At 38.2% G+C, this 21252-nt stretch overlaps 1 long non-coding RNA gene across 1 annotated transcript in view; it reads left to right on the top strand.

Moving 5' to 3' along the window:
• Positions 1–20987, top strand: part of LOC140846630 (uncharacterized) — a 97953-nt gene extending 76966 nt beyond the window's left edge. Inside the window, exon 3 of the long non-coding RNA XR_012125954.1 lies at positions 20826–20987. This is a non-coding gene — a long non-coding RNA (uncharacterized lncRNA). The remainder of the gene's footprint in view (positions 1–20825) is intronic.
• The last annotated feature ends 265 nt before the right edge of the window (positions 20988–21252 follow it).

Here is a 21252-nt window from a genome sequence, read left to right as displayed (position 1 = left end):
CCCTTTCCCTTTGGTACCTGTTAGTCCATTTTTGGGTTCTGTAATTCCGCTGCTGTTTTGTTCCTTCAGTTTTTCCTTTGTTCTTATACTCCACAGATGAGTGAAATCATTTGGTATTTCTCTTTCTCCGCTAGGCTTATTTCATTGAGCATAATACCCTCCAGCTCCATACATGTTGCTGCAAATGGTAGGATTTGCCCTCTTCTTATGGCTGAGTAGTATTCCATTGTGTACATGTACCACATCTTCTTTATCCATTCATCTACCGATGGACATTTAGGTTGCTTCCAATTCTTGGCTATTGTAAATAGTGCTGCGAAAAACATAGGGGTGCATCTGTCTTTCACAAACTTGATTGCTGTGTTCTTAGGGTAAATTCCTAGGAGTGGAATTCCTGGGTCAAAAGGTAGGTCTTGGAAAGCAGTATGGAGGTGCATCAAAATGCTCAAAACAGACCTACCATTTGACCCAGGAATTCCACTCCTAGGAATTTACCCTAAGAACGCAGCAATCAAGTTTGAGAAAGACAGATGCACTCCTATGTTTATCGCAGCACTATTTACAATAGCCAAGAATTGGAAGCAACCTAAATGTCCATCTGTAGATGAATGGATAAAGAAGATGTGGTACATATACACAATGGAATACTACTCAGCCATAAGAAGTGGAAAAATCCAACCATTTGCAGCAACATGGATGGAGCTGGAGAGTATTATGCTCAGTGAAATAAGCCAAGCGGAGAAAGAGAAATACCAAATGATTTCACTCATCTGAGGAGTATAGGAACAAAGGAAAAACTGAAGGAACAAAACAGCAGCAGAATTACAGAACCCAAAAATGGACTAACAGGTACCAAAGGGAAAGGAACTGGGGAGGATGGGTGGGCAGGGAGGGATAAGGGGGGGGAAGAAGAAGGGGGGTATTAAGATTAGCATGCATGGGGGGGAGGGAGAAAGGGGAGGGTGGGCTGCACAACACAGAGAGGACAAGTAGTGACTCTACAACATTTTGCTAAGCTGATGGACAGTAACCGTAATGTGGTTGTTAGGGGGGACCTGATATAGGGGAGAGCATAGTAAACATAGTATTCTTCAGGTAAGTGTAGATTAAAAATTTAAAAAAAAAAAAAAAGAAAGAAAGAAAGAAAAGGGGGATTACTCCTTAACAGGATAAAACTATTGGTAAATCAAAGATCAACGCATGCTTTAAATATCCTTAATGTTGATCACTTAAAGGGTGTCAGATGATCAGCTATGGAGGTACTCTTTTCTGATAATATTCCTTTCTCTTAATTAAAAAAAAAAAAAAAAAGCAGTTACTGTGTGCTGACCTCCAATGAGTTCTGCACAGTGGTATAGAGGGCATGTCAAAGTGTGGGCAAAGGGTCTGTTTGTTTCTACGCAGAAGATCAAGGCCTAGCTTGGATACCCAGAAAATGAACTAAGATACGATATGAGGAGGAGCTTCCGGCATCAGCACTCTCTGGAGGACTCGTGCCGGGGGATGATCATCAAAAAGCCTCCACAGGGATCCGGACGATGCTGCGGTTGTGGCTGCATCCAGCCCACCATCTCCTGGACTTGCCATGAGAAGGAGGAGGGAGATGTCTAGGCTGGCATGTGCATACAGTGAGACAACGAATTTGACTGGATCTGTACTGTTGGAACTCAACCAGGAGTTGGGAGGGGTGCAAGTTGTAGCACCCCAAAATCTCATGACTATAGACTATCTATGGTTAAAAGAACATATGGGATGTGAACAGATCCCAGAAATGGGCTGCTTTAATTTGTCTGATGGTTCAAGTACAGTTGGAAAATATCCATCATATCATAGATAAATTTTCACAAATGCCTAGGGTACCTAAATGGTTTTCTTGGCTTCACTGGAGATGGCTGGTAATTATAGATTTGCTTTGTTTATGTCACCGTATTCCTATTATGTCAATATGTGTGTGCAAATTAGTTAGTAGTTTAAAACCTATACATACTTAAGGTACTATACAAGAAGATATGTCAAAGAAATAATCAATCCTCCCAAGTTTCCTTCATATGCTACATCTATAGCTTTTCTTCTTCCTTCCTAATTACAAACTTTAAATAGAATTCGTGCCTCATATCGAATTTACCGAGTATCATAATTCCTCCAGGTGGTAAAGATACCTCGAGACAAGTGCTGGGCATAGAAGCCACAGGGCATAAATCTGCAAAGAAGTAAAAAGCTAACCTTTGCAAACAATATGGCTTCTCTCTCACTTACCAACTTTACATTTCCCTGTATGGCCCCGGAAGATGACTGGTTAGCCAAAGACGGGTAAGATTCCTCAAGGGAGGAACAACCTAAGACAGGCACAGTCGCAGGGGGGCCATCAGGTGAGAATTTGGGGATCAACAGAGGTGAGGCTCAGAACCTCACCCCCCCTGCTTTGAGAGAAATCTTCTGCATCCGTGGATGTTTTGCTGCCCTTGTCTAGCCTGGATTAATACTTAGTCCATAGGCACACACCTGATCATCTGATCATCTACATTTGCCTTCTTACAGCACTAAACTATGTTTTCTACCTTTATCTTGCATCTACCTACCACTTCAGCATTTTATTAAAAATAAAAATAATAATAATAATAGGAGAAATGTGGGATCAACATATAAATCAAGTACAAAAATCAAATGAATATTCATATTTGACCTGATGGTTTATAGGTCATATTGCATGATCAAAACCGAAAGTTTCTGTGATGACTGCCCTTGTACTGTTCACCATGTAAGAATTTATTCACTCTGTAAGAATTCGTTCACCATGTAAGAACTTGTTCGTTATGCTTCAGAAGATTGGAGACTGACGAGAATTAGGCTTGAGATGGATTAATGATTGTACATTGAGCATTGACCCCCCTATACTGAATTTTATTGTTGTTAACAACCATTTGATCAATAAATATGAGAGATGCCCTCTCAAAAAAAAAAAAAAAAAAAAAAAAAAAGGTAGGTCTGTTTTGAGCATTTTGATGAACCTCCATACTGCTTTCCACAATGGTTGAACTAATGTACATTCCCACCAGCAGTGTAGGAGGGTTCCCCTTTCTCCACAGCCTCGCCAACATTTGTTGTTGTTTGTCTTTTGGATGGCAGCCATCCTTATTGGTGTGAGGTGATATCTCCTTATAGTTTTAATTTGCATTTCTCTTATAATCAGCGATGTGGAGCATCTTTTCATGTGTCTGTTGGCCATCTGTATTTCTTTTTTGGAAAACTGTCTGTTCAGTTCCTCTGCCTATTTTTTAATTGGATTATTTGTTTTTTGTTTGTTGAGGCATGTGAACTCTTTATATATTTTGGATGTCAAGCCTTTATCAGATCTGTTATTTACAAATATATTCTCCCATACTGTAGGGTTCCTTTTTGTTCTCTTGATGGTGTCTTTTGCTGTACAGAAGCTTTTCAGCTTAATATAGTCCCACTTGTTCATTTTTGCTGTTGTTTTCCTTGCCCGGGGAGATATGTTCAAGAAGAGGTCACTCATGTTTATGTCTAAAAGGTTTTTGCCTATGTTTTTTTCTATGAGTTTAATGGTTTCATGACTTACATTCAGGTCTTTGATCCATTTTGAATTTACTTTTGTATATGGGGTTAGACAATGGTCCAGTTTCATTCTCCTACATGTAGCTGTCCAGTTTTGCCAGCCCCATCTGTTGAAGAGACTGTCATTTTGCCATTGTATGTCCATGGCTCCTTTATCAGATATTAATTGACCATATATGTTTGGGTTAATGTCTGGAGTCTCTAATCTGTTCCACTGGTCTGTGGCTCTGTTCTTGCGCCAGCACCAAATTGTCTTGATTACTATGGCTTTGTAGTAGAGCTTGAAGTTGGGGAGTGAGATCCCCCCTACTTTATTCTTCTTTCTCAGGATTGCTTTGGCTATTCGGGGTCTTTGGTGTTTCCATATGAATTTTTGAATAATTTGTTCCAGTTCATTGAAGAATGTTGCTGGTAATTTGAGAGGGATTGCATCAAATTTGTATATTGCTTTGGGCAGGATGGTCATTTTGACGATATTGATTCTTCCTAGACACGAGCATGGGATGAGTTTCAATTTGTTAGTGTCCCCTTTAATTTCTCTTAAGAGTGACTTGTAGTTTTCAGAGTATAGGTCATTCACTTCTTTGGTTAGGTTTATTCCTAGGTATTTTATTCTTTTTGATGCAATTGTGAATGGAATTGTTTTCCTGATTTCTCTTTCTATTGGTTCATTGTTAGTGTATAGGAAAGCTACAGATTTCTGTGTGTTAATTTTGTATCCTGCAACTTTGCTGTATTCCGATATCAGTTCCAGTAGTTTAGGGTGGAGTCTTTAGGGTTTTTTATGTATAGTATCATATCATCTGCAAATAGTGACAGTTTAACTTCTTCTTTACCAATCTGGATTCCTTGTATTTCTTTGTTTTGTCTGATTGCCGTGGCTAGGACCTCCAGTACTATGTTAAATAACAGTAGGGAGAGTGGGCCTCCCTGTCTAGTTCCCGATCTCAGAGGAAATGCTTTCAGCTTCTCGCTGTTCAGTATAATGTTGGCTGTGGGTTTATCATATATGGCCTTTATTCTGTTGAGGTACTTGCCCTCTATTCCCATTTTGCTGAGAGTTTTTATCATGAATGGATGTTGAATTTTGTCAAATGCTTTTTCAACATCTATGGAGATGATCATGTGGTTTTTGTCTTTCTTTTTGTTGATGTGGTGGATGATGTTGATAGACTTTCGAATGTTGTACCATCCTTGCATCCCTGGGATGAATCCCACTTGGTCGTGGTGTATGATCCTTTTGATATGCTGTTGAATTCTGTTTGCTAATATTTTATTGAGTATTTTTGCATCTACATTCATCAGGGATATTGGTCTGTAATTTTCTTTTTTGGTGGGGTCTTTGCCTGGTTTTGGTATTAGGGTGATGTTGGCTTCATAGAATGAGTTTGGGAGTATTCCCTCCTCTTCTATTTTGTGGAACACTTTAAGGAGAATGGGTATTATGTCTTCTCTGTGTGTCTGATAAAATTCCGAGGTAAATCCGTCTGGCCCCGGGTTTTTGTTCTTGGGTAGTTTTTTGATTACCGTTTCAATTTCTTTGCTCGTAATTGGTTTGTTTAACTTTTGTGTTTCTTCCTTGGTCAGTCTTGGGAGGTTGTATTTTTCTAGGAAGTTGTCCATTTCTTCTAGGTTTTCCAGCTTGTTGGCATATAGGTTTTTACAGTAGTCTTTAATAATTCTTTGTATTTCTGTGGAGTCTGTCGTGATTTTTCCATTCTGATTTCTGATTCTGTTGATTTGTGTTGAGTCTCTTTTTCTCTTAATAAGTTTGGCTAGAGGCTTATCTATTTTGTTTATTTTCTCAAAGAACCAGCTCTTGGTTTCGTTGATTTTTGCTATTGTTTTATTCTTCTCAATTTTGTTTATTTCTTCTCTGATCTTTATTATGTCCCTCCTTCTGCTGACTTTAGGCCTCATTTGTTCTTCTTTTTCCAGTTTCAATAATTGTGATGTTAGACTATTCATTTGGGATTGTTCTTCCTTCTTCAAGTGTGCCTGGATACAAATCATTATCTTTTAACAGACTGAATATCCAATATTCACCAAGTCAGTGACTGCTGCAAGACTTTAGTGGATTTGGCACAAGTAAACATTATATGAAATTGTAGTACTGATGAGGCCTTGAGGTTCTTGTCTCTGAGATGGTGGCCGGGATATCCAAGTCAGCTAACTAATGTAGTCGTTGCCAAGTGTGGTGCAGAATCACCAGTACCACGGAATTTGGTAGAAATACAAAATTTGGGGTTTACCTTCTGACCTCATGAATCAGAAACCCTGGGTTGAGACTGATTCTGAAAGGTACTAAGGTTTGGAAACCACTGGTCAAGGAGGGTTCTTAAGTATCTGTGACTTCAAACCTGACTAGGTGGTAGCTTGGTTCCTGAGTGGCTAATGGCACATGAAACCTTTTCCTTTCATGTGACAGAATCTAGTGCCGTTTATAATCTCCACCTGAAACAACGCAGCCTATATAGCCTAGTGTTCTAAAACTTCAACTAGATCGTTGACATGGATTAATGTGAGAAATATTTAGATATCACCAAGTATTTGCTTTAAAAATATGTTTTAGCTATTTGCCTCAGTATGCCACTTTGACCAATGTTATGTGATCTTGAAATAAAAAACCTTGTCTTACTTTCGGGTCTGCTTTGCCAAAAATATTTACGGCTTTCCCAGCTTTGCCAGGATAGGAAAGCTGTAGGGGTTCAGTTTATAGCAAGCCGACTTGTGTAGGTCAAGAAAGCCTGTGGAAAAATCTGAACTGTGCCTCTTTCCCAAACCAAATGCAGGCCACAGTCCAGGAAGAGAGAAGTAAACACTCAGGTGAAGAATTGTTCATTTCTTCTGGAATATTTAAGTGATCTTTCCTAAGAAGGCTTGATTTGGGATAAAAAAAATATGAATAAAAATACAGTGTTAGTGGGAATTGGTGAGTTCAAAATTTGGGAATGGATAATTGGATAACTGGCTAGTGCTTTATTTCTAGTCAGTTTGAAATTGTCAGATCATTTTGGGGTGATTCCTTTTTAGTAATTTATAGCTCTTTACTTCAGCCCAGATATACACTGATTGAGCTTACTATTGTTATTTTGATTAGTATTTCTTAATATAACTTGAGTATTTTTATAGATTTCTTTTTCCTGAAAAACTTTCTCTTTTAAACCATGTTAGCTTTTCGAGTAACAAGATGACGTCTGTAACTGAGAATTTATGCTGTGTCTTTTGCTTTCTTCTTTGAAGTGTTTATACTTTACTCATTTTAGATGTTTGCCTGAGGTTTTTGCCATGTTGCTAATACTTTGCACTATTTCTTCCTTTAGAAGAAGGTACTAACTGGGTGTAGGACATAAAGATAGGATGATATATCGATAGTGAACATGAAAGTGTAAAAAAGACAAAGGATGCCTTTTAAAGTTCATATTTCTGATCTGATTTTCCCAGGACACATCAGTTCTGGGGACATAGATGGACAGCATGTGCCAATCAAAGCATTTACAGCAAAGCAATGGTAATAAAACAATGTATTTCCTAGCAGCTATCTCTTGTCATAACTATTGCAACATCTCATGGCATCTCTTCTGTCTTCCTTAGCCAGTGCTCATTACATGACTCCATTTCCATCTCTAGTGTTGACATTCTCATTGTGACATCATCCACGTTACAATGTGTTCATTTCAGTTTCAGTGGTCCGTATGGAGAAAAGAAGAGAAACACCTTCTCATGATTAGATCAGACTGTACAGGCTGGTTCCCTCTTTTCCCACAGTCACACTTTTTTTTTCTTCTATTCGATTTAGTGATTCAGTCTCCTGAGGGCTGTTCCAGAGGACAATTTGTGTGACATATTACCTTGTTTCTTTTCTCCTCTCTCGTCCCCAACGTGTCCCAAACCACATTCAGAAACCACCCTACCAGGTGTGAGCCTCTTTTCAATCTTACGTACTGCCTGAGACGTAAATAGGTCACCATTTTTGCCAGAAAGTTTTTAAAAATAGATCAGGAACCCAGTGCCTCTCCCGTTGCCTTTCTCAGGAGGATGGTTATGCCTTTCAAAACAGCAATCCTAGCCAACCCTCTAAAGGTAGCTGGAGATGACAGCATTTTTAGTAAATTTAGACCCTTTCACAGTGATTCCGAGCACATGTAGAAATAAAGATTTTAGTTTAGAAAATATCACATGTAATTTCCATAGTCATTATCTAGGCCAGCCTTTCTGGGACCCAGAGGAGAACAATACTTAGCTAGCTTTGGTGGTAATAATCACAAGGTTGTGTTGTGGTGGCTTCTTACTTGATTATTGGTACCTATTATAAGCTAAAATTTTGCATTTCCCCAAAATTCCTAAGTTGAAATCCTAACTTCCAACGTAATAGTATTAGGAGGTGAGATATTTGGGAGTTAATTAGGTCAAAAGGGTGGAGCCTTCATGAGTGAGACCACAGACAGACTCCTGACGGCCCTTCCTAGCCCTTTGCCGTGGGAGCTCACAGTGAGAAATCTGCCATCCGAAACCAGAGTCTGGTCATCCCAAACCATCACTTACAAGACCTTGAGTCAGACCTCCACCTTGGGCTTCCAGCCTCTGTAAGAATAAATGTGACAAACAGATGTTTGTTTTTTAAGCTGCCCAGTCTATAGTATTTTCGTTAAAGCTACTGTGCCTGAGAGGAGTTGAAGTGACCAAAGTAGAGAAAAATAAAAAGGTCAGGATCCAAGATAGTAAGTAAAATATTTTATTGAATGGAGCGTGCAGTGGGGAAGGGGCTCAGATGCATTGGTTGGGAGTGGGATCAGTAGATATTAAAGACTCCAGTGGGCTAAAGAGAGGTTCAAAAGTGCACAGCCTATCTGTGCAGGTGGTTTTCTTATGTGTAAGTTGCTTTCAAATCCTTTTCTCAGGGTCATATAACTTAAAAAAATCACCTTTACTTTACTAAAAGAAAATTAACAGATAACATAACCTAGCCACCTAGCTGATTTTAAAAATCTGTATAACTCCAGTTTTAATGGAAAGAAGACACCTCACACCTGTTATAGCTTAAAGTAAAAGCTATTCCAGACCTATATAAGCAGTATTTTGCTTTTTTCCCATTATTTGGAGATTGGACTCTTCCTGAGACTTTACTTTGGGTGTTAGGTGTTCTGTCTATTGAATTCAACTTTGACCAACCCTGAATCAACCTTTCCTTAGTTTATTTTAATCTTCTTTCTTTCCTTTACTGGATGTTTCTCTCTGTGTTGACAAGAACCTTCGCCCCCACTCTGTACCTTCCCCACACTTCATAACTGACTTGTCCATCCTCAGCCAAAACACCCTGTGAAGGAACATCATTAACTCCCAGAGTTGCTGCTCTTCTCATTTTCAAATGGTTTTCATTGTTAGCAAGTTTTTCTTCCTGTAGCCAGATCCCAGGATCATTTACTCTACGATATGGATGTGCAAGAAAAATATAGCTTCCTTCCTGTCCAGAGACTGCTCTGATCTTGATCCTACCTGCCCACTCCACACACAGCCATACCAGGTGGTGTGGACACGGACACCATGGAGTTAACAATGGACAATATTTGTGCCTCCTTCTATTCAAAGCAGAATATTCATTCTTTCTGAATGTCAACTCCCTTTCATAGCTGGTTTTGACAATACATTTTTTAATGATTGAATTTCCTTAGGTAATTGCTCAGTCTTTCAGTTTTACCCCTGTCTCTGTTCCCTCAAAATGGTATCTAGGTAATTGAGGCCAGCCTTCTGCATTTTCTTGTCATCAGGGAAGAAGATTTCTCAGGTCCACATGGTGCCCGGCAGATCATCTAGTCTCTGATGTGGAAGTGCCACCCAGCCTGCCTCTTGGACTTGAAAATTCTGATGGGGGAATGTAATATTTCAGGCAATATGAAAGCACTCAACCCTGTAGACCTTGGGCCTGGCAATTTTGTCCCCAAGAAGCAGCCCACCCACTGTAACCTATTTAGTTTGATGTTAGGTCTCTCTTCATCTCCTGGTGATGTCAGCACATCTGCAGCCCCTCACTGGGCCTCAACTTGATAGATATGCCCAATATCCACAGTGCTAATATTCCCTTGGCAGTCCTGGCCACAGCTCTGAGCTGAAGCCTGTTACTATCCTTGGGCCGTGAAGCCTCCCATTGGTACACCCTTGTGGGGGGAAACGTCCCTAACGTTCACATTTATTCACTCCGCTTAAAGCTCCGCGACAAAACAAGTTGTGAAGAGGAACAGAACCTCGTGCTTGACTCTCTTGCCCCACTTTGTCTCCTTGTTTCCTACAATCCCTGAAAATGTGATGTTTTTTCTGTACCTAATATCTGTTTCCTACACCAGGTTAGCAAGCCTAATGGCCAGTGGTGTGCCAATAAATGTTTAACAACTGGCATTTGGGGGGAATAAAACTGATTTCTAGTGTTTGCAGATTTTCATTGGGTAGATATTCCTTAGCACAGTTGATTTCAGGCTACCAGCATGACGTCTATAAATGAGTTAAGGAGAGATGCATGTAATTGGCTCTGGGAAGCCAGTAGCAGCCCACCCCACAATACAACTGCTTATGGCTGAGTGATCAAATGATAAACAAAGCAGTAAATTTGCTGTAGAATTGTCTGTGATCTGAACCCTCTAAGTTTCCTTTATTGATAGACTAAGTAGATATTAAAATTCCCTTTCCCCCTTTTTATTCCAGTTTAACTGCAACTACCATGCATATTCAAAGAGGATTATGGTTTATTTTGTATATTTATCAAAGTATCTACCATTTTATCAGTCTGTTGGTTCACAGTCTCAGGAGTTTCCCAGGTGGAATTTGAAACTGGTCCCCATACACAGAGGGCCAAGGGAGACCAAGGAAAGAGTCAAGATACTCCAGAATGGTAGATAACACGTTTAATAACCAAGGGAACTTGGACATTAGGCTTGTCTTGGGCACAAGACAAACAGATCTCCCCACATGGCCACCAAATCTTAAGAGTTTGTGTAAGGGCTTTCATGGGACTCAGTTACATACAGAGTTCAGATGGTCTTGGCACCACCTCCCTCTCTCAAGGCTGCTTCCTTGAAATGGTTCCTAATGTGGTAACAGTGGGCAGAGTATACATTCCTAGGACAGGGGAGTGGGTGAGGAGTCCCCTGATTGTCCATGTCCACTCTCAGGTCAGCTGGTGTTCATGTCTTCTCAATGACCTCCTCCAACACAATCTACATGTATCTCTCCTGGGATTCATGTGAATTTATACTCTAGGTAATATTTCATTATGTCTCCTTGAATAGTGATACCTGATAATTTACATATTGAAATCCATATTAATGTATTATAATTCTCCTTTATTTTTTTTCCAGCTTTTGAGGTATAATTGACAAAATTGTAATATATTTAAACTGTATAACATAAGTTGATGTATGTATACATTGTGAAAGGATTCCCACCCATTGATTTAATTAACATATCCATTACTTCACTTATTTATGCCCCCACTGCTTTTTTTTTTTGGCAAGAACATTTAAGTTCTTTTCTCCCAGCAGATTTCATTTATACAATACAGTATTAGCAACCATTGCCACCATGTTATACATTAGATCCTCAAACCCAGTTCATTGTATAAATGAAAGTTTGTAACTTTGACCAATCCATCCCTATTTTCCCCACCCTCTTACCCTTGGTAAGCACAATTCTACTTTCTGCTTCTGTGAGTTCAGCTTTTCCTTTTCCTTTTTTTCTTTTTAGATACCACATGTGATACTATCCAGAATCTGTCTTTTTCTGGTTTATTTCATGTAATATAATGTCCTCCAGGTTTATCCATCTTGTTACAAATGACAAGATTTCCTTACTTTTTAAGGCTAAAAAAATACCATATCCTGTTGTATATTTATACCACATCTTCTTTATCTACTCATCTGGTGATAGACATTTAAGTTGTTTCTATATCTTAGCTTTTGTGAATAATACTGCAGGGAACATGGGAGTACAGATACCTCTTTGAGATAAAGGTTTTAATTTCTTTTGGATGTATGCCAAGAAATGGCATGGCTGAATCATATGGTAGTTCTATTTTTAATGTCTTGAGGAACCTCCATATTGTTTTCCATAGGGGCTGCACCAGTTTAGCCTTCCCACCAGTGGTGCACAAGGGTTTCCTTTTCATCCTCTCCAGCACTTGTTATCGCTTATCTTTTTAAATAAAAGTCATCTTAACAGGTGTGGGGTGTCTTCTTTCCATTAAAACTGGAGTTATATCGATTTTTTTAATTAGCTAGGTGGCTAGGTTATGTTATCTATTAATTTTCCTTTAGTAAAGTAAAGGTGATTGTCTTAAGTTATCTGACTCTGAGAAAAGGATTTAAAAGCAAGTAGTTTATTTGGGAAGTGATCCCCAGGATGCACTGGTAGGGGGCTGGGAACGGGAGACAAGGAAGGACAGGACAGAAAACGAGGGCAGGTTGGCATTACTGGGCAATTGAAGCACAAGATCATTGGCACGGTCCACACAGAGTGCAGAGCGCTGTCAGCAGTCTCAGCTGAGTGTAAGGAAGACAGAGTGTCATTTTATCCATTCTCATTCATTGTTGATTGAGAGTTGAGAGCTACCCCCAGGGCCATTAACTTCCTAGCACTTTTAGCCTGTCTCACATATGAATCAAGCATGGACCCGTGGCTAAGAAAGATCCCCAGGTGTTTGTGAAATAAACTTGTTTGTGAAAATAGACTTGTAGGCATTTTCAGGGAAAGGGAATACTGATGAGTGGGACACTGACAACGTATGCTACAGTCCACCCCTTGCACCACGCAGACCAACTCATGAAGTAAGTCTGCTCTGCTACTGATTCTACAAAGTGGTATCAAGTCTGTCCGTCTGTCTCTCTTCACACACATACACAACACACACACACATGCACACACACCCCTACAACAAAACCCCCTCTTCTACAATCTATTCTAGAGTCTCTTCACCTTTAGCCAGGACTTCTGCTCGTCTGTTTCTTGACTGGTGGTGTAATACCAACCTAAGTCCGTGAGACCTCAGGGCATCAGATTGCCTTGAACTTGTCAGATTGTCCCTGAGATGGAAAGCACCAAGAGACACCTCAGTGAATTCCTTGAGTTCCGGTCATATTCCTTCCTGCTCCCATGACGCAGCAGCAACCCTATTGCCTTCTGGGGATCAGTGTAGTAGCTCCTTTCTTTGTCTGCTTGTTTCCCAGCATGAGACGCCCAGTATGTCTAGGCAGCACCCAAAGTTTTAGGTGCAGTGAAATCCTGACGGAGCCCCAGTGGAGGCTCTGCTCCTACCTACCTTCCCTCCCTGGCTGTCTACACCCTTATGAAGTCCTTTTCATGTTCTCTCAGGCTAGCATCTTCTGGTTCCCACATGTGCATGAGACTAGCTCTCCATGCAGCCAGAAAAAGTCCCCAGGCAGAGATTAGCAATAAGAAGTCACTGGTCTATGCATTGCATTTTTTACTCTAAGTGTCCTTATTTTATTTTATCCTTTACTTTATGTTATCATTTGGACACCAAAATTTTTACATAAGTAAAGCCTGAGGATAGAGAAAAGGAAATAAAGAAAAACAAATACAATTTCTGTGTCCTCCTGATTTCTCAGGACCTCATCAATGAGGACAGAGAAAGGCAATTGTAACAGTGAGCAGGACTTGAAGAACCCAGTTACTGAATACAACGTGTGAGTTTTCCACAATCAAGTGGTAACAGAGAGGAGTCTGTTCAGATCCCACTTAGTCCTACTGCCTGGGCACAAGTGGGAACTTATTTTAGCCATCAGCCCAAATATATTGGTTAAATTATTACCATTTTAATTTAGAGGCAGCTGAGAAAATATATGCCAATTACTCCCAGTGACCACTGGATTCAAGATGTCTTTTCATTCATTAACTATTAAGGATGGGCTTTTGTAAGAGGAGATGATGGTACACCTCTCTCTCTCTCTCTCTCTCTCTCTCTCTCTCTCTCTCTCTCTCTCTCTCTCTCTCTCTCTCCCTCTCTCTCTCTCTCTCTCTCTCTTTCTCTTTCATTTAGCACCTCTTTCATAGAGGTGTTGTGAGGATTTCTGCCTGTGTGGTAATGAAGTTCAGTAGCCTGTTTTGAATTTGTTAGTGGAAAAGGTGTTTTAAACTTTAAAGTAAAAAATATACTACTACCAATAAGGATGTTGATCTTGAAATGCAATATGAACCCAGAGACTGGAAATTTAAAATTTGTCATGAAATGCTCTAAAACTGTGATCTCTTCAGAGTTCAGCAGGGGTGGGCCCAGGAAAGACTTGGATAGAAGAAGCTGCAGGATGTGGTGGTGGTGGTGGTGGTGATTCAGTAGGTGGCCCTCTTCCATCCCAAGATGGTCCAGAGCCAACTCCCAGTCCTGGGTTATGGAGCACTGTGCTGAGGAGAACTGTCTATTGGAGGAGATGGAAGACTGAGGTTCTGACCACTTCTGCTTATTAAAAATTCCAGGGCATTTTTATAAGGTTGGGATGCATCCTTGTGTTCTATAATCTGGTCCCAGTTGGGTAGCAAAACCGGCTTCTTAATAAGGTCTAGAAAAAAAGAAGATACATGGAAATTTTAGGAGGATGATTAACATTTCTATAGGACAAAATTCAGACAAATGAACTCAAAATTTTATCCTAAGCTCTTATTTTATGAAGTAGCAAAACAGGACACCTGTTTGAGTAACTTTCTTGTTGGGATATAAACATATTTGTAGATGAGAAATAAATGCGCCTTTTTAATAAGCTTGTATAATAAGGATTAATTTAAGGAACTCTCTAGTATTTATACATAGTAATGATATGGCTTGTATTTTGAGGGTTTTTTCTGGCCTTCTCATCAGTTGCTTGAATAATTGATATTTGGGATAAGAAATGGAATAAGATATATGGTGAATGATAATAATTGTTTTAATTTGTAATAATCTGAAAACTTTTCCTGACCCCCATTTAATTATGTGTCACCCATGACTTCCAGAATTCTTACTTATGTGTCGCCTATAACTTTATACATAGTGCATTAATTACAATTGTAAAAATCAAAGCAAAAATGTCCAACTTCTTCTCTATAGGAAATGTACCAAGGTCCTTAGGAAGATGAAAAAGAAAGAAAACTTAAAATCAATAAAAAGATTAAGTTAAGGAGAGGAGAGAGATTATCAGAGAAAATGTACACATTCCTAGATTTGTTTAGGGATGGAGAAGAACCACATTACTTTCTTCCATGCATCACTCACTATTCTTTCTGAGCTCAAAATGCCCCATTTCTAGATTTTGGTTAAAGGAAATCATTGAGCGTAAGCTCTGTAGGTAACTTGCCATTTCTGTGGAAAGTTACCATAGCTCTGTGGTTTCAGTAGAATGAAAAAAACGTCTCACAGTTTCAGGCAGAGAACAACTCTGATTAACTAATATGGCACTTACCTGAGTCCCTGAATGTGAGATATTGATGCTATCGAGCAGCCCAAGATGATGTGTTCTTTTCTGAACTCCATATTAGTGGGGAAAATAATATAAGTTACAATTTGCTTTTTGTCATTAAGTCTCTGACAGTAAATAATAGTTACCTACAGACGCTGATTACTTGTTTTCTGCAGTGTCCCCATTCTGTACAAATATAATTACTTTTAAATGCTGTATTTTGACACTTTTGTTATATCCTTACAACATAGCTTTGTGTTCAAGCCAATCAGACCTGCCATAGTCATGAAGAGATTGCCCTTTGGGGGCTAATGCTTTGGGGAGGCAAGAATATAAGAGGTGGTATAACAAATAGTCCTCTATTTGGTAAGATCCAATGCAGCTACAAAGAAGTGTAAGATAACTGGTCAAGGGCCTGTAGTCTATAGCCACATTTACTTACAGATCCCTGGATCCTGGCATCAACAGACCAGGAATCCAGACCGAGGTGTAGAGTACCTCAAGGAGACACGTGAAATATCTGTGCCTCTGTTTCTGTATTTATCCAATTAGCTGCTATTACCTGCTCCATGCATGTCATATATTTCCTGTAAACAGCATTAATAAATCATCTTTGAAAGCAAAAACTAGAGCTATCCTTAAACGCAGATATCCCCTGCTTTTCAAAACTGTGCATTACGCTACTTGGCTGCTTTTTGTTTGTTTGTTTTGGTTTGCTAACCAAAATAAGTCCGAAGAGGATTTTCACTCTTATGAAGAAAGGTGAAAAGTGAAAATAGCATTCAGCAGTTGTTTTTTGCAGCAAGCCTTTATAGAGGCAGGGCTCACTCTGCACAGCGAGAGAGGCTCCATGAAGCTCCTTCCCCGGGAACCACACTCGGCATCTCAGCAGCAGCCCTTCAGAGCTTTGAATTGTGACTTTGAGTATCTGTGTTTTATCTCATTTATTTTGTGCATCTGTTAGCAAGGTGTCTCCTAAAGTGTCAGAAAAGCCTAAAAGAGGTGATTTTTTGGGTCCAAGAGCACTCAATAATTTTTCCATATAATTTAATGGTAATTGTTTCTTCGTTTTACACCATTGCAGTTGATGACAAGTTTTCACAGAAATGCTCTACTTTTAGATGGGTGGAATCCTGTATTAGTATTTCTTTTTAGGACAAACAGCTTTATAATAGCCAAAGATTAAACTATTGTATGTTCTATTTTTAAAGTTATACATTAGTTCTATTTCACATGATATGCAGCAATTATTTCAAACAAATCGACCAAACATTAAAAGAATTCCAATGTTTGAACAATAAAGAGAAAACCAGGAAGTAGTTTCTCAAAATAACATACCTAAACACAAATAATAGAAATTCCCATTTACTACTATCAGAGATAATGCAAAAAATATACTTTCTTCCTTCTTATATTGTAGATTCACATGCAGTTGTAAGAAATAATTCAGAAATCCATGTACCCTTTACCCTGTTTCTCCCAATGATAACATTTTGAAAACTGTAGTATAATATCACCAGCAAGATCTTGGCATTGAAACAGTCAAGATATATAAAAGTGTCAGCATCTCAAGGATCCCTCCAGCTGATCTTTTATAGCCACACACACTTCTTTCCACTCAGCCCCCTCCCTGGCTTCTGCCAGCCACTACACTATTCTCTATTTTTCTGCTTGTTTTCATTTCCAGAATGTGATATAAGTGGGATTATACAATATATGACTTTTGGGGATTGGCTTTTTTTGCTCAGCACAATTCCCTGGAGATTTATCCAAGCTTCTGTACATATCTATAGTCAATTTCTTTTAACAATTAAGTAGTATTCTACAAATATACTTTTTGAACTCTAAATACACCTTACTGAGAATGTTGCTTTACCTACGGGACCCTTGTTTTTGATTAAAGTGCCCAATGAAAGAATCACAGCACCTATTGAAAGTGCTCTCATGCTGCAATGTATTTTTAAAATTCTGGTAGTTTAAGTGAACTATGAGCAAAAACATGGGTATTGCTAGAAAACACATTTAACACAGTTTTAGGTTCCATTAATATAAATATTTATCTATGATCATGGGCAGTAATACAATAGTTTTTATTTCTTCTGTATCAGCAAAATCAGACCTGGAACATTCCAGAATGATGCTGACAAGGAGGCATGAAGGCTACAAAGATATTGAAGGGCCAAAAATCCCTGCTGTCTGATGAGTTGTTTTATAAACTGGGAATTCCTCTCTTGAAGACAACAAGGCTTTATAAAGATTTCAGATATTTTAAACGCAGCTATGTACAGAAAATGATACAGTCTTCTTTTGTATTTCTTCAAAAGCAGAGCTGGAAAATATACACAGATTTTACTCCAGTGTAAGGGGAAGCTTTCTTTTTTCTTTCTCTAGTTTGACTGAGATATAATTGACATGTAATGAGGAACTTTTATAATATTAAGAAGTCTATAATCATATCTGTCATTAATGTATTGGAGCAATGAAGACAATGAGGAAAATAATAATCTTTGAATAATTTGTGTTGGGACAGCTAGATATTTACATGCAAAAGAATGAAATTGGACTTCTACATCACACCATACACAAAAATTAACTCAAAATGGATCAAAGACCTAAATGTAAGAACTAAAACTATAAAACCCTTAGAAGAAAACATAAGAGTAAATCTTCATGCCCTTGGGTTTAGCAATGGTTTCTTACATATAACACCAAAAGCACAAGCAACAAAAGAAAAAAACAGATAAACTGGGTTTCATCAAAATTTAAAATTTTCATACTTTAAGAAATATCAGCAAGAAAGTGAAAAGACAACCTATAGAAGAGGAGAAATTATTTGCAAATCATATCTGGTGAGAGATGTATGCTCAGAATACATAAAAAACTCTTATAAAGGTATATCCATTCAGTGGGATAGTATTCGGCCATAAAAAGAAATGAGTACTGATACATGATACTAAATGGATGAACCTTGAAAACATGCCAAGTGAAAGAAATCAGACACAAAAGGACACATATTGTATGATTCCACTTACATAAAATATTTGGAACATTATAGAGATAGGTAGTACATTAATGGTTGCCAGGGGTTGGGGGAGTGGGGAATGAGGAGTGAATACTAATGCTAATAGAGTGTCTTTTGGGGTCATGAAAATGTTCTGGAATTAGACAGTAGTGATGGTTATACAACTTTGTGAATACACTAAAAACTGCTGAGTTGTATGCACTTGAAGGAATAAATTGTATGATATGTGAGTTATACCCCAATTAAAAATTAAAAGTAGGATTTCCCATATTTGGAAATTTTTAAGCTGTTAAGAATTTTGATTGGGTGAGAGACAGTGACCTTTAAATTCTCTTAGATTCAGATTAGAGTGGAAGACACATTTTATCAATTAATAATAAGCATTGGAATTGAGAATCAGGAGATTTGGGTTTTGTTGTCATTGTTCTTTCATTAACGAGCGAATCTCAATCTCTATCTGGGTCTTGGTTTCCTTTTGTGTAAAATAGGGATGATATAAGCTTCAGTGACATCACATATATTCTGAAGATTAGGATAATAAATATAAATTTACTTTAAAAACTGCAAAGCATGAAACAGATGTTGTATTAGGATATTTCCAGAGCTGTATAATTTATTCTTTTTATAAGTGAGTTTTGAATACACTTAGTAATTTCATTCTATGTTTAAATATGCTTTCTCCTTAGGTTAGTTGCAAAGGAACAGAGCAGTGGGTGATAGATTATTAAGGGTAGAATTTCAATTAATAAATTATCTGCATTCTTTCTTTTTATCTCTCCATCCATCAGCTGCCTAATTATAGGCATTTGTCTGATTATAATCACCAAATGATAAGGAAGCTCAAAACACTTTATATACCTTTAGAAACACCGGTAGGTTTCATATCAAAGAGGACTGAGTATATAGACCAAAGATGTGCCTGGGTTATATATAAATTTTATTCTGGCATCCTGCTTTTATATGCACAAAAAAAGTAATAGTTTGGGTGCTATTACAACTTCTGAGGGTAAAGTAAAAATGTTCACTTTAAAATTCAGTGCTATTGGAATATCAAAAGAAACAGACTATACTTACATTTTCCTTTTTATCAAGTAACCCTCAAAATTTTCTCTGTAAATATGCTCTAATTGAAAACACAAACCATCCTTAAGTTCTACTGTTTTAGAATGATCTTCACATTAGTAGCAGCTGTAGAACTGAGTAAGAGGTCAGTCTTGGACAATGTATCAGTAATTTAATTGGCAGGCACTATTTCTACTTCTTCCCCCAACATAGATTTTTTTTCATATGATTACATATTCCTTTAAAATTCCAGTAAAATTCATTCCTCTTCAAAAAATAGTACTTGAGGAGTTTAACAGGCCCCATTTTGCAGACTATAGTAAATATTGGGTGTAATTGATTCATAAAGATGATGTTATTGAAAATCCCTGTCACCTCTTCCCTTACTACCTGCTCTCGGTCCATCATTTGCCCAACAATGAAATATTTAATTTCTTTGGTTTTCCTGCACTATTATTGCATGGCTCTATGCAGAGTCCAGTGGAAGAGAATTTTTGTTTTGTTTTTACATTTAAGAGAATGGTCTTAATGAATAAGACACAAAAGTAAATCTGTATTACTCTCAGGTTTTTGTCAACATCCTATATATTCTGAGATCAGGATTACTTTTAAAGTAATTACCACTGAACAGAAATCAATTCACATTCAGTTCACCCCCTTCCACTACCATTTACTTTCACACGTACAATTGAAAATCACTCTTCATAATGATGGGTCTGAAACACTACAAGATTTTGAATCATCACAGAAAGATTCAATTAAACTCGTCAAGGGGATGGTGCTAAAGAAGAGAAATGGGATGATGTATTTTAATAAAATTTTCACAATAGTAACATAAGCAATTTTTAAACTCTTACAACTCATACCATTAATAGTATTTTGCTATTTATATAAAATCAGATGTACAATAAATGCACTGTTGAACTGAGGTACTCTGTGCCCTGCTTTCAATGGCCCATTATTTCCTTCCTCCTCGGAGCCATGTTCACTGGGATTGAGGCATGGAGGATGCAAAGAATTCCTGAGAGGAAAGCATAAGATTTTACTTTTATATAGAATGGCAATTTTTGGTATATATGTACAGGAGACTATTAAGTGAAAAGCATGCTGATTTCACACACACACACACAAATGACCTATCATTACTTGGGAGACTTTAACAGAATGTATATTTGTATGTTACATAATAACTCACTTTTGGGCAAGTTAGAGATCCCAGGAGAGAAAGGAAATTACTATGACAGATGAGCCACTAATTTCATCAATGAAGAGTAACTGATAAGATAGAGGACACATTAAGGTATGGTAGGAAAGATCTGGATTCCAGGCCTGGACATAATTGTGTCTGCTCTACAAATTGGACTTAGTGTGTCTAATTTCCAAATTTTAAAACTAGATAAAACACATGCATTTATGTTGCAGACCAACTGAGGGAATTAATGGGGAAGTATTGGGAAGAAGGGCTAAGAACTGTGTATATGGTAGTCAGTAAACTGCTCAGATTTGGGATTCGCCCTATGCTTATTTCAGAGTCTTCAGAAGAACGCTATTTTATTAGTAGGTCAGATACTAGGTGTCTTAAAAATTCTCAGCTGAAATGCTGCTGGTTAGAGGTGTGCTTGAGACTGTGATCTCTCCAGGCCCTGTGCCTCGTCTTTGTCCACAAACAGTTTTGTCCCTGTGATCCTATGTGATGACAAAATGTTACCATTTTTCTGCACGTGCCACAGAGTGAACAAGGTTGGGGAGCCCTGTACCTAAAGCACTCCGATTTCCTGAACAATTTGTGCAGAAAAGGTGGAGCCAGAGGTTAACAACACCCAAGATGTAAGGTAGGGAATGCCAACTCTGTCACACAATGTGGATAAAGAGGACATGGGAGGCGAAGTGAACTGTCTGGGCTCTTCTATAGATAGTCTGGTGCTTTGTTAATAGCAGTTTTTGTGGGCAGTAACCAGTTCTCACATCTTGCTTTTTCTCTTTAGTCCTTTTATGCTAGTTCACGATTGTATATCCAATTCTTGATAGTGAATTCTTTGGAAACTAAAAAGAGGGGAGCACTCCACAGAAGGGGAGAAGAGCTGTGGCATGCCCCAAATTAAAGTTTTCTGATTTTTTTTCCCTGATGAGATGTGGGATAATTGGTATTAAAAAGGT

This window comes from Manis javanica, chromosome 15 (genome assembly GCF_040802235.1).
Source record: "Manis javanica isolate MJ-LG chromosome 15, MJ_LKY, whole genome shotgun sequence".
NCBI classification, from domain to species: domain Eukaryota; kingdom Metazoa; phylum Chordata; class Mammalia; order Pholidota; family Manidae; genus Manis; species Manis javanica.
Note: the sequence above shows the minus strand (reverse complement) of the source record. Positions and strands in the feature narration are given on the sequence as shown.